This window comes from Ictidomys tridecemlineatus, chromosome 6 (genome assembly GCF_052094955.1).
Source record: "Ictidomys tridecemlineatus isolate mIctTri1 chromosome 6, mIctTri1.hap1, whole genome shotgun sequence".
Taxonomy (NCBI): domain Eukaryota; kingdom Metazoa; phylum Chordata; class Mammalia; order Rodentia; family Sciuridae; genus Ictidomys; species Ictidomys tridecemlineatus.
Genome location: NC_135482.1, coordinates 177,330,618 through 177,345,172, shown reverse-complemented (window position 1 = coordinate 177,345,172; position 14,555 = coordinate 177,330,618). Strand labels below are relative to the sequence as shown.

At 42.5% G+C, this 14,555-nt stretch overlaps 1 long non-coding RNA gene across 1 annotated transcript; it reads left to right on the top strand.

Moving 5' to 3' along the window:
- Window positions 1–2,893: 2,893 nt before the first annotated feature.
- Window positions 2,894–14,259, top strand: LOC144365182 (uncharacterized). Its single transcript, XR_013423466.1, has 4 exons — window positions 2,894–2,988; window positions 6,514–6,712; window positions 13,100–13,235; window positions 13,382–14,259. It is a non-coding gene; the product is annotated as an uncharacterized LOC144365182 (long non-coding RNA).
- The last annotated feature ends 296 nt before the right edge of the window (window positions 14,260–14,555 follow it).

The following is a 14,555-nucleotide window of genomic DNA, read 5'->3' as shown; positions in this document are numbered from 1 at the left end:
CCTTGATGGAATAGCATGTGATAGGAGAGAGAAGCTGGGGGCCAGGTCTGGAACAGTTCCCTATGGAAGAAGGACGAGGGGACAGTGTCCCCTCAACTCCAGGACCCCAGTTCCTAGCAACAGAAAAAAGGGAGGAAATGTTTTCGTCTTATTTTTAAACAAATGGATCCTTTTTGGAAGACATGAAACCCTGTAGTCAATGAGAATCTGAAACCACAGTTGAACAATAAAGGGACTAATGCAGTTACCCACACAGGGGGGAAAACAAAGAATTTTTCAGTCCTTGAATAGATTGTTACAAAATGTATAAACTCCTATGTCCATGCCCTTGGAAATGTCCTTTGGTTTTGAAATTTGAGTTTTATGATCTCCCTATAATTAAAGTTTAAGTTTCTTCAGGAGAGAAAATGAAGCACTTTTAAAGCCAACTTGTTTCTCAGGATGTAACCTGGGGCAGATTTTTTATGGCGGCACTAGGCTTCAGTCACTGGCTGGCACTCTCTTCCTAATTCTCAAACTGCTTCTAGCACTTCCTCTTTATGGTGGGGCTGAGCTTCCGGCACTGGCAGAAATGCAGACCTGGCCTGGCCCACTTCAGCATATAAAACTGTGCCCCAGAGAGGGGAACAGGGTGGTGACTGTGACAAAGGGGGGGGGGAGCTGATATGAAAAGCCACATTCAATGGTGTGCCAGGGCCTGTTGATACAGCCTGGCAAAAATCTTCAGGAATCTTCTGAGTCAGTTATTAAACATAGCCATTATTAATAATTAAATTGTATAAAGTCATGATTAAATAAGTTACATAAAAACCAAAGATAATAATTCTGAAAATGAATCATCTATTTTTTTTACTACATTTTACTATGATCTATGTTCTTGTGGTTATTTAGACTATTGTGGCTATATAGTAGCAATACTATTCAACAGTGTACCATTGCACATCTCTTCCCAACTGCACCTTCACTATGTTAGTAGATTAAAATTGGCCATGATGAAAATTATTGTGTTTGCAACAGAGAAATGAGCAAACACCACCAATCAGGATTTGGCTGAATTTTTCATTGATTGCTTAGACTTACGAAAGTGAGAGAGAAAATGTTCATAATGCAGATTAAACTTAAAAGTGTGTCATATGTATAGTTGTCAAAAAAATCATTAATGGCTTAAAACCCGGAAATATATTCTTGCAGCTTTTGAAATCATTGTCTGATTTCCTCAAAGAAGGAAATCACTTTATTGACAAATGGCTAACACTTTTTTCTTTATTGCTTCACTTCTGTTTGACTCTTAAACAAAGATGTCTGCTAATGTTTCTGCTGGAACTATATACATTCATTAATGGCAATTATAGTTTGGCTATGGAGATAAGAATTCAACAAAAACCAGCTGAAAGTGTTCTGTGAGATTAATTGGCTATGTGGGATTTATGATTCAGAGTATTGTATATTTATTTGTAAACTGTGTGTCCCATATCTTCTATATCAGTATAATTCCATATTTTCGATATTAGTGTAATTTGGAATACACACACACACACACACACACACACACACACACGAGCGTGCTTTTAACCCTGAGAGCTAGTTGCTAAATATCTTCTCCCACAGTACTGCATACACAGTGCAATGAATCTCCAGACCTTGAGGTCAGTGACTCTCAAAATTTTTAGATGGTATTTTTGGTCAGTTTCCATAGGGCACAGAGGAATGGAAACTGGCAGAATTATGTCTATCTTTTATTTAGCAATGTGGCATGGATGGTTCCTTCACAAACCCCGCGCCTTTATGTGTTAAGGCACAGTTACTGGAACAGTCTAGACAGATGCCAAAATACGCTACCATCCACCTGCAGCAGACTCTGTTGACACTGAAGACGTGAAACCAACAGTGAGTTAAACTTAAAAACAAGAAAAGCAGTGATTGTAAAGCACAACCCACTCAAGACAGCACTGATAACTCAGCATTCCTCCTCCAAATCATGGAATTCCAACCACGCCACATGTTTGGGCCACAGTGGCAGCCAGGCCTCTGGGGAGGAACCAGAGTCCAACCCTCAGTAAGTTCTGGGCTTGTGCTAATTTAGCGCATGAATAAATTATATCAACTCCTAATGACTCCCTTCTTGCGTCACAAATAATTAGGCATTAGTCATCTATAAAAAGTGCTAGACCTTCCTGTCATTTACACATGAGACACTCAGGAAAGGACTTGAGCCTTTGCACTAGTTCCCTGATTAGCTGGAGGCTGGCTGGGTGTCGGGGGAGGCAGCAAAATCTCGAGGAATTATGTTGCATGGCTGACGGCTCCCACAGTCTTCCTGGCCCTCTGGCTTCGTTAAGACCATTTCTAACCATCCCACATTTAATTTAGACTTTGGAGTCAATGCAGTCCTTGTGTTTAGTTTCTGGCAATAAATCTGGCCTGTTTGCGCAAGTATCAAATCCTCCAGGATGTCACTCAGTTTCTGCTGGGGCCAAGTCAGTCACAGAATTTCTGCAGTTAGCTTTCTGCGGGTCTGCCTGCTGCTCCCCCACTCCCCAAGCCTTGCCACCAGCTACTGCAGAGGCTCAGCTCTGTCTCAGGCAGGGTGGCGCTTGGGCAGACAGCCATACATCATTCCAAATGAGGGCCAAGTGGCTGGCTATCTCTGCTTTGGAAATTCTGGGTCTGCTTCATCGTGTGCTTTAAAGAGCTTATCTTTCTGTTTATTTGTTTCTCCAGATAGAAACAGCATTGGCACAGGGATAGCGCCAGCACCCGGAACTGACTCAGGAGCTGCCCCTCCTTAGCCTTGGTTTAGAGTTGACTTAGGGGTTAAAGGTTACGCTTTTTGAGAAAGGTAGTAAAACATTAATGATGGGTAAATTTCTTTCTCTCACGCTGCATAAGAGAACTGGGTGATCCTGTTTGCTGTATAAAGGGGGTATTTTCTTAGGGCAATTTGAAATTGGCAGTGCAAATGCTCCTTGACTTCCTCCTGTGTCTCAGGTGAGTGTCGCAAGGCGGGTATGCAAAGAGCTAATCCCAAAGCCCACTGTCATTGAGTGCCCCCTCTGGGGAAAATGCTGCATATTTTGTGAGAACCACTGGATTACTAAATGTGAGGAGCCACACAGACTTCCCAGAATCTGGCCCGTAAGCAAAGTACCATCTAAGGCAAGACACATTCACAGCCATGTAATGTAGAAGTTTGGAAAGCTGGAAATCAGATTGACTTACATGGTTGAAGACTCTAGAATTTTATTTTTATCTCTGACCCCCAGATCTCTAGGTGACCTGGAACCATGGACAGATTCCATATCTAGAATGAGGTGTGTTTATTTGTCTATCATCAGTCTTCTGGCATGGGGCAGACCCACAGTGAACATTAGCTGAGCAAACCAACGGGTGCCACAACTGCCCTGTGCTTGTTGCTCGCCACCTCTGTGGCACTTACTGTCTCACTGGGGAGACACAGGTGCTGTGTGGCACATGTGGAACCAGGATAAGACCAGCAGAACCTGGAGCTAACATACTGTCACATCAGCATGCTATAGGAAGGCAGCATCCTAGAGGCCTCCATGGGCTCAGGGTTGAGGCTGGACAGGTGCCTTCATATCTGTTGAACAAAGGTCAGGTTGCTGTGGGCCTTTGGGGTGCTGGACAGTTGAAGAAGAGCAGGAAATATATTTTAGTCTGCCTCCAGGACATGGGAAAGACTAGTTTAAAGAATTGGACTGAATCCTGTTTTACCCAACTTCAAGTGCATGTCCAAAGCCATGGGTTTGAGGCCCCTGCGGTTCCATTGTTTGTGGTTTGAGACTTGGCCTTCAGAAACAACCCAGCCCAGACCTGTTCTCCCAACACAGGGCAGGCTGCTGAGAAGAGACCCAAATCAGTAGAAGCATTCTTACCACCCTCTAGGCAGTGTGACAATATAAACTGTCACATTTTAAAGTGTCTCTTGTAATGAGTATCCAAGATGGAAGCGTCTGCCAAGCTTACGCAGGAGGCTGTTTGCTTCATTGAGTGCTGAGGTTTATATGTAGAAAACACACACACACACACACACACACACACACACACACACACACACACGTTCCCAGTCCTAGCTGGAATAACAGGATGAAGCTTTTCACTCATCCTGTTGATTAATCAGCCTGAAACTGCAGGTGACACTAGTGCTCAGAAAAGCAACAATTTATACTGAGGCTGCTTTGCCACTCACATCCTGAAAGTCTGTCCCCAGACTCGGCCAGGTACACTCTCCATGGTCTCGTGGAAATCAGAGTGTGTCACTCCTGTTTGCAGCGTGATAGAAGGCTTCAATGAAATGATGGATGTTTCCAGGTGACGCAGCACGAATCCCTGTAGGGATTCATCTCTGACAAATTGTTTATCCTTGATGTGGAGGGTGTGTCTACACAGCATTTGGCAGCACCGGAGACCACTCAGACTAATTTCTTATTAGGATCTAACAACATAAAAACCCAAACCTCATCATTGAAGCAAATAATAAATCTTTTCCAGATCCCGATTACCCAATTTGGCTGTTTACTTTAATCAAATCACAAAATAATGACCAAATTTGGATTTGATTCTTGGTTATAAAGATAAGCAAGAAGCCAACATAAGTAACTGTCAGTCAAAGTCTTTTCAGACAATAGCTAGCATTACAACAGGCCAATTACATTTTTATCAGGTAGTTAAGTTAATTACCTGTGGTAAATGTGTTAGTGGGACAAGTATAGATTGCTGTCAACATTTGCTGACCACTTTAAAATGCTGCCCAACCATATGGGAGGAATTAAGGGTATAATAGCGTGCAGATCTATTTACACCCGCTAATGTCATATAAAATCCAGTCAAGGATTCAGACTGGAACCTGCACATCTTTTTCCTACCACAAGATGGCTCTGTATGGTTTCTTCTGAGAAGCGACACGGGCTCTGGGGCAAACACATTTTTGGGAAACATCCACAAACCCCTAGGTGATGGTAGTATCAAAACTGGACAGTGGGCTTGAATTAGTGACTCCAGCCTCCCTCCCTTGCTGAGCAAAACCCTTTCACCCCTCCACCTCCCCAGCACCCAGCACCCTTGGCTTCCCTTCACCCAAGGTTAAAGCAGGGTCTGGACCCTACAGCTTTGGCAGGGACCTGACCTTTGTCTTTCTAGTACTTATATACATACAAGTGTACTTGGAAATTAGGGATGTGCTTCATTACAGGGTGGTGGAGGCTCTGACGGCCACAGGTGTCAGAAAACCACAGGCTGAACCAGGGTCCATCCCAGGCTGTATCAGCCTCCATTTAGGGGTGATGGCCTCCATTTAGGTTCCATGCAGGGGAAATTTCAAGCATTTCTCTGCATGGAACGATGGTCAAGTTTTACATAATTTTAATTTATTATCTTTGGCGATTTATAATCCATTTTCCAGTCCCCAGCAAAGTCGTAGCATTCAAAACTGGATTTTGATGAGGAATAAGCCTCATTCACACCCCTTCCTTGGGATGCCTACCATTCCTGAGCAGTACCATCTGCTATCAGTGCTCTGTCTCTCTCTTTTCTTAAATTGACCCATTGTATTTGTACATACCTGTGGGGTACCGTATGACAATTGGGTACATGTATACAACATGTAATGATCCAATGGGATAATTAACATTTTTGTCTCCTTCAACATTATCATTTCTTTGTGTTAGGAATTTTCTGAGTCTTCTCGATTTTATTTTGAAATGCATTGTAGACTACAGTTATCTTACCGTTCTGTAGAACACTAGAACTTATTCCTTCTGTCTAGCAATATTGGTATTCATTATCCAAACCCTCTCAATGCCCACTGCCCCTGGTCCTTCTCAGCCTCTAGTGACCACTATTCTACTCTCTCCCGTGAGATCAACTTTTTGCTTCTACAAATGAATGAAATCACACAGCATCTGTTTCTGGCTTATTTCACTTAACATAATGTCTTCCAGTTCCAACCATGTTGCTGGATTTCATTCTTTTTTATGGCTGAATAATATTCTTTTTCAGCAAGTCTGTGGATTTATCTCATTCTCTCCAAAGTGTTTTCTTTTTCTTCCATCTCCTCTGACTACTCTGAGTACTTAACATGTATTATCTTAATTAATTTTCCTCGTGGCTTCTTTTTTTAAATTTTAATTAATTAATTTATTTATTATTTTTAATTTCTTTTAGTCATACAAGACAGTAGAATGCATTTTGATATATAATACATACATGGAATATACATACATCAATCCCTCGTGGCTTCTTGACTCTGCTGAATCAATTATAGAATTCTTCTAGCATCCACAATTCTGTTGCAACAAATCTGTCTCTTATTCTTTTATCTTTCTGGGATGACAAGGTCCTTACTGTCATTTAACTGGAACCTCAGAAAAAAAAAGCAGAAGTGAATGTTTATGTTCAACCCACCAACTTTAATAAGATGCCCACAGTGAGTCCTGGCATGTGGTGCCATTTGCTTATCACGATAACCTTACACTGTCATCGTCCCTATTTTTTCAGATAGGGAAACTCAGGCATGGAGAAGTTGAATAATTTGCTCAAGTCCACACAGCCAGGAAGCAGCCTGAAGTTAGAACGTAATTCCTGAGAATCTGACTCCAGCACTGATCACGTCTTTCCTCCAGAAGAGGAAATGGAGACACCGATGGAAAGTCTGTTTATGAAGCAGTGAGAACCCAGGGGCTCTACACACGCACAGGTGCACTTGCAAACACACACGACACTGATGGTCCCCCCGTTTCCCTCCCTGGAGAGGGTGGGGTGCCTGCCTTCAACGGGGGTGGCTGAACACATGGCACTCAACACGGCACACGTGAGGTGTCAGCTGTTGATTAGCCACATACACTCACAGCCTGGGGGACAAGGGCTCCGAGGAGCAGGCAGGGCAGAGTGACACAGCAGGGGCTGTGGGAGGAGGCTTTGTGAGTAACGAGAGGGTGGGGCGCCACTGGGTCCCCCACAAGAGGATCTGTTGGTTTGTTTGAACAACGTTGTGGACTGGCAAGGGGGTGAAAGCTGTGGAGGACCTAGGGGACAGCTGTCTGGCTGCACAGAGAGCGAGACAGGTGGGGAGGTGTTCCTGCTTGGGGAGGTCTATGACCAGAGCAGGGAGCTCACAGTTAGGTCTGTGGGGCCCTTTGAGGTTCCAAGATGTCATGCGACACAGGGAATTTAGTTCTTATGGTATACATTCACAACACCCACCCACACACACACACACATACTCCTTGCTGTGGGAAATTTCTTCTTCTCTCTTTTCAGTAGAAGCTTGGAGTTCTACTCAATTGAGAGAATAAAGCACAGCATATCTGAATTGATGAGAATGTGGTAGAGTTGAGAGCAAGGGACTGAGGAAGGTTTATCTAGTGAACAAGGCAACTCCCACTCTCTTTCTTCACGAAGCTTCTGGAATTCTGGCCGCCAGAAGCAACCATCTGCACAAACCAGGGGAACGTGATCAGCCTAACAGGAAAGTGCTAAAAACACTAGAGTTCCCAGTGACAGGTCCCCGTTGTTGGTCACATCCCACAGGTACCGGACTTCTTTCTGTTTTAAGTTAAAAGTGAGAAAGCAGCCAAAGATCTCTAGATAGTTAAAGAAACTCTATTGTAAAACATGGACCAACAAATGGAAAGAGAAAGCAGAGGATACAGACTATGCTGGAGGTAGAAATTTCAAAACCACTATTATTAATGTCCTCCAATATATAAGAGAAGATAGCATCTACATGGAACAAGAACAGAATGTTATCAAAAAGTAGTACCCAGAGAACCAATTTAAAAGTTTTAAATTTAAAACAATAGAAGAAATTTGAAAACATAAAGATATTATAGATTTTTTAAAACTCAGTAGAAAAGGTAAAAGACAAATTTGGGGAAATCTTTCAAAAAATAGAACAAAAAAGAAAAATAGGAAATGGAAAGATGAAAATATGAGAGGATTAGCGGGCAACATCCAAGAAACAGACAAGAAAATCTCCTAGCTGTACAAGGCCATGGGTTTCCAGATAGTGAGAACCCACTTTGTGCCCAGCACAATGGAAGAAAATTTGCCAACAAGACATGACATTATATATCATTGTAAAATTTCAGACTAAAAGAAGAAGACTTTAGAAGTTTCCAGAGCTCTCAAGGAAGAACAATGTCAATAGAAAAAAAATCAGGAACCACAATGTTTTGCAAGAAGGAAAGAAGTCACAGATTATCCCATGAGTCAGCTTCAATAGTTTTAATGTCATCAAATAAGTAAAGATACTGAAAACTGATCTAACCGAAATTGGGGCATAATCTCAGAAGCATAATTCAAGAGCAGACATGCTAAAGTTAGCCTGTACATGTTCCATTCTGGGTATCCACTACTTCCTGAGACTAAGCTCTGTGCTTAACCACCCCTGCAACTCAATTTCCTTATCTGTAAAATGGAAGTCATAACAAAACTTATTGCATAGGATCTGGGAGAATATTAAGTAAATTAATATATGAAAAATGCTTAGAATAATATGTGTACACAATAAATTATCTATAAGAGCAACCTAGTGTTGTTATTTAATAACAACACTAATCCTATTAATCATATCAGGAAAATGAAGGGAGAGAAGGGAGCTGGGGTGGGGGTCTAATCTTTATATTCGATAGAAGAAAATTAATAGGAAATGCCTAAAACTGGAAAACCAGGAAGCAGCACTACAGGAATGCTATTTAAAGAGATAAAGGCACATACCAAGAGGGGCTAAGATGGTTATAAAATCAATTATTCCTTCTGGAGAAGAAGAAATTGGAGGAAGTCCAGGGAGGCACCCAGGGGGCCTGTTGTTTGAAGTCATATCAAACCTTACAAAATGATTTGACTCTAGATTTCCCAGAAGCAGACCCTGAAATGTGAATTTGGGTGCAAGTGATTTATGAAATGTGCCCAGAGGAACTGGTAAGAGATTGGAAAGCACAGCCCAGACTTGCTGCAGGCAAGATGACTGAGTTTTACCCCTCAGAGCCTGCCACACCCATATACAGGTGGACAGGCTCCTGCAGCCCCAGGGTATGCCATGGGGGACAGCATAGCAAGAAGGCTGGTATCAGGCCTCAGAAATGTAAAATACCCTGAGGTGATCTGAAAGATGACCTCTAAATACCTACAGGTCCTTAGGAATTAAGCCAGAGAAGAAAAAGTAGGCCCACATCTCTATCATGTTGGATTAGCTCCTAACTTCCTTAATAAGACTCCCATAGTGCAAGAATTAATATCAAGAATCAATAAATGGGATGGATTCAAACTAAAAAGCTTCGTCGGAGCAAAAAAACCCATCAGTGATATATAAAGAACTCAAAAATCTTAACATCAAAAAAACCCAAATAACCAATCAATAAACGGGCCAAGAGACTAAACAGACGCTTCTCAGAAGAAGATATACAATAAATCAATAAATATATGAAAACATCTCTAGCAATTAGAGAAATGCTAATCAAAACCTCTCTAAGATTTCATCTCACTCCAATCAGAACGGCAGCTATTATGAAGACAAACAACAATAAGTGTTGGTGAGGATGTGGGGAAAAAGGCACACTTATACTCTGCTGGTGAGCTTGCAAATTGGTGCAGCCAATATGGAAAGCAGGATGGAGAATCCTTGGAAAATTGGGAATGGAACCACCATTTGATCCAGCTATCCCACTCCTTGGTCTATACCCAAAGGACTTAAAATCAGCATATTACAGGGACACAGCCACATCAATGTTTATAGCAGCACAATTCACAATAGCTAAACTGTGGAACCAACTTAGATGCCCTTCAGAAGATGAATGGATTAAAAAATGTGGTATATATACACAATGGAATATTATTCAGCATGAAAAGAGAATAAAATCATGGCATTTGCAGGTAAATGAATGGAATTGGAGAATATAATGCTAAGTGAAGTTAGCCAATCCCCAAAACCAAATGCCAAATGTTTTCTCTGATTTAAGACAGCTGATTCATAATGGAGAGGGGAGCATGGGAGGATTAGATGAACTCTAGATCAGGCAAAGGGGGAAAGAGGAGGGCGGGAGGGGAAGAGAAGGAGCATAATGGTAGGGAAGATGGTGGAATGAGATGGACATCATTACCCTAAGTACATATATGAAGACATGAATGGTGTGACTCTACTTTGTATACAACCAGAGACAGAAAAATTGTGCTCTAGATAAGTATTATGAATTATAATGCATTCTGCTGCATATATAACAAATCAAAATTAAAAATGAAAAAAAATACCCATAGATCCTAAAAATACATTCAATACTCTCGATTTTGCATCTCAGGTCAGATTCTTGCCATATTTGTACACACAGTGGGATGGGTGATAAATTGTTCAGCCTCCCTGGAGGACCGTGACTGTAGGGTACTAACATATGGAGGGTCCTGAGTTTATCTTCCCAGATATCCAATTACTTTGTGTACCGTTAGGCTTGAAGTAGAGGGACCACTGAGGGTGGAGTTCTTTCTTGAACCCCAGAAATCGATTTTGCAGAGACAGCATCTCCTTTGGGGTGGCTCTTATTGTTATGAGCAGGGCACACTCAAGGAATTTATCCTAATTATTTACTGTCACCCTTCATGCAGTTTCTTCGTGTAAAAATAATAGTGCTTAAGTAAAGGCAATTTTAGTACAATTATAATGTCGAAAAGTACTCTTCTTTTGCAAATATGATCAGCAACAAACAATTCTTTGTTGCTCAAAATAATTTTGAAAAAAAGAAAAATCCTGTCCTTTCACTTTCCCCACGGGACACTACTCTAAATTCCTCCTAGGTTTACATACTTTCATTTGTTAAAGAACATCAGCGAAACAGAAGCTTAGTAGAAAGTTCGTTTGGGAGGACAGGAGTAGACCTCGCAGGAAGCCTTTCTTCACAACCCTGCTGTAAACAAGGTGTGAGCACACTCTCATGCTTACCACTAACGTGCTCCTGGCCACAGTTTTCTGAGGGCCTTTTACTAACAGGGAGCAGCTGGAAGGCTCCATGGTACCTCCCCTGGGCAGCCCTTAGGATTGACACAGTATCTCACACAGATTCCCAGGAAACATTCAACAGGACCAACTTTAGCCTTACAGGTGGCCCTTCGTGTCATGGATTTAGAATCCACTGACTCAACCAATCAATGATCAAAAATGCTTTAAAAAAAAACCCCAAGCCTGGTATGGTGGCTCACACCTGTAATCCCAGCAACTTGAGGGGCTGAGGCAGGAGGATTGCAAGATAAAAGCCAGCCTTAGCAACTTAGCAAGGCCCTAGGTAACTTAGTGAGAGTCTGTCTCAAAATTAAAAATAAAAAGGACTGGGGATGTGATGATCCGTGATTAAGCACCCTTGGGTTCAATCTCTAGTACCAAAAAATTCCAGAAATTTCCAAAAAGTAAAACTTGAATTTGTGGAACATCAAGTACCATGCTGGATCCATGCAAATGAAGTGATGTGGAGGCACACCTGCTAGAGCTCCCCACGCCTTCTCAATCTCTCTCCAGCAATAGCTGGAGCCTTGCATTGCTGGCCTCCAGTCTTGCTTGTGTACTAGGTGGTTAAATTGATGATGTTGCATCTGTTCTGAATGCAAACAGCCTTTTTTCTTCTTGTCAATAGTTCCTAAACAATACAGTATAACAGCTACTTACCTAGCATTTACATCGCATTAGGTATTCCAAGTAATCTAGAGATGTTTAAAGTATTCACAAGGATATGCATAGATTCTAAGCAAACACTACACCATTTTATATAAAGGACTTGAGCGTATGTGGGTTTTGATGTTCATGACTGACCTGGAACCCGTCTGCCTTAGACACTGAGGGACAACTCTATGTGCGGGTTCACTCCCATTATCACTGATACCACAAACATATGTCTCTATGTGACAATCACTGAATGCATAATAAATGGTAAGTCTCTGTGGAAGGTGAAGCAACGAGTAAGTAAGCCATCTGCTTATGCACAAAATTTATTGTCATGAACTATTCCACAAGAAAAGAGGCTCCCTTCTGAATGACAGTGCACCTCTTCTGGATGACTCCTCCCTCTGGGATGCTGGAGGAGGCCATTGAGCTCCTGGTTGGGAAGAGTCACTAGCTCTGGGATTTCAAATTGTGACCACAAAGACAACAGAAAGATCTAAAATCTCAAACCAAATTGTTGGCTTTATTTGGTCTCAGTTGCTCTAATAAGTGTCACTTTTGAAAAATCCATTTCTACTCACCTCTGGAGCAGAAATGGGCCAGAAGTCTATGAAACCGTGTGCGATATTTTCTGCTTATGTGTGTATTTTTCAGGGAGAGGACTCTGGGAATGGGCTCCTAATTGTAGTGATGTGGTCTGTGACTGAACTTGGGTTCTTGAGTTCAGAGTTGTAAAAAATGAACAAGGGATCCAGAAAGAATTTAGGCACGAGTTTATTCAGGGATTTCTGCTAGAGCCCAAGGAGATGACCAGCACAGACAGAAAGCATGTCAGGTTGGTTCAAGCAAAGAACACGGGGGATCACTCTATGGCATGTCAGCGGTGGGCAGGAACTCATAGAGGTGGGGCGTTAATTGCCCTTGTTCTCTTTTATATTGTGTTCTCCATCTCATTACCATCTGAAGTCTCCATCTTGGGGTGTGCCATGTCCCTATGCTAGTAAGGTAAAGGTAACTGTAGGTCACTTTGGTGACTATGCATGCATTTGCCTTTCATTGTCTGGGAATTTGCCCTTATCATCTGGATGTCTCTGGTATTATGTTCAGAATAGGGGGGGACCCTGTTTTGTCTGGCTCTGGTTGGCATTTCTGCTGAGCACATAATCTCAGGAGGCTGAGCGGACTTTCCCAGCCTCTTGTCTCTTGGTATGTGATCTCACTCCCACAGCCTTGAAAACTGGAGCACACTGAACTCTAATTTTCTAGTCTGGCTGTTAACCCCATGAGACTGACAGCTGGCTCTCCTGCCTTATTCTCTGAGAGGTGTTCATACTTTGGATTAAGGGGTCCTGTTTTCTATGGGTGTGTGTGAAGGTACATAAGGCAGCAAAGATAGAGCTTTTGGTGTGTGGTGGAATTTACTTTCCTTTCTCTTTCTGATAGAGGCAATGCTGGTGTGAATCTACGTGTTTAACCCTACCTTCACGAGAGAAAAGAATGACAGAAGACCTAGAAAGGGAAAAGCCACGCAGAATCATTCTGTTTCCCCCCATTCTGTTCCAACTGCAAATAAATGAAGGTATTTTACCTGCTTAGGTTTCTTTTCCCACTGGAAGGGCAGGGGCAGGGCACAGACAGCAGAGCTAGCCCCTGTTCCTACATCTGCTCAAATTCCTGTTTTGAAAAGATGAACATTGGAGACCAACTATTTTCTCTTCTTCATAGGTAAAGGAATATTAGTAGAAGTCCTTTGAGATGCCAGGGCAAGTTCGTATTATCACCCAAGTGACAACAGTGGCTCTCCAGAAGTCCCTCACCTTCTCAAACAGGGCTCCCCGATGTCTCAAGGAGCCCCGACCTTCCATGTAAAGAGTGATGGTTCCAATTTCTGAAGCTGACCCAAAGACCAGCAAGAAAGGATTGGACCCAAAGCACCCTGTACTGTCATCATCTCCTTTGTCTCACAGTGCTGATCAGCGCAGCCTGGGAAGGCTGAGAATCCCCTCAATACAGAGTTTGGAGTAAGACAAACTCAACAGCTTGAAAATCCCCTGACCCACCAAGTGCCAGGCCGTGCTAGGTGCTGGGGATATGTTGGTGAATAAGATATACAGAAGTGTCTCTACGGATTTTGTATGCTGCCAGGGAAGATTAATTAAACATATAATTGCAGTAAAATGCACTGAGTGCTGTGAGATGGGAAGTGAAGAGTATTGTGGGGCATGGAGCAAGGAGAGCTGGCCAACCTGAGGAGCTGCACCCTGAGCTGCCCGCTGATGGATGAGTAGGCATTCGCAAATTGTGAGGGACAACAGCAGGCAAGGAGAGAGTGTAAAGACCAAAAGACAGTAAAGTGGTCCTTTGGAATCTACGGATTCCAGGACTGGTTCCAGGATCGCCAAGGATACCAAAATCCGAGGATGCTCAGGTCCCTTATATGAAATGGCATTGTATTTGCATAGGACCTTGTCAACCTTCCATCTACTTTTATCTTCCCTATGTTACTCACAACACCTTGCATAACATGTGTGCTATGTAAATAGTCGCTGTACTGTATAGCTTATAAAACGAGAATAAAAAAAAGTCTGTATATTTTCAATGAAGACATATCTTTTTTTTAAAACTTCTTTTCAATTCAAAGCTGGTGGAATTACTAAATGAGAGCCCTCCAATGTTGGCTGTATATGGGATGGTCCAAAGCAAAGGGAGAGAGAGGGGCAAGTGGGAGTCACCAAGAAAGCTCAGTTCACTGAGTGTGGCCACCATGGAAGTGGTGAGAAATGAAGCCTTGGAAATAATGCCAGGTCCTCGGAGGCCTTGCAAGTATCCCAGAAAGGAATTGAGACTATCCTGAAGGCTGTGAGTGTCACTGAAATCCTGGGCATTTGGGAGGGATCTC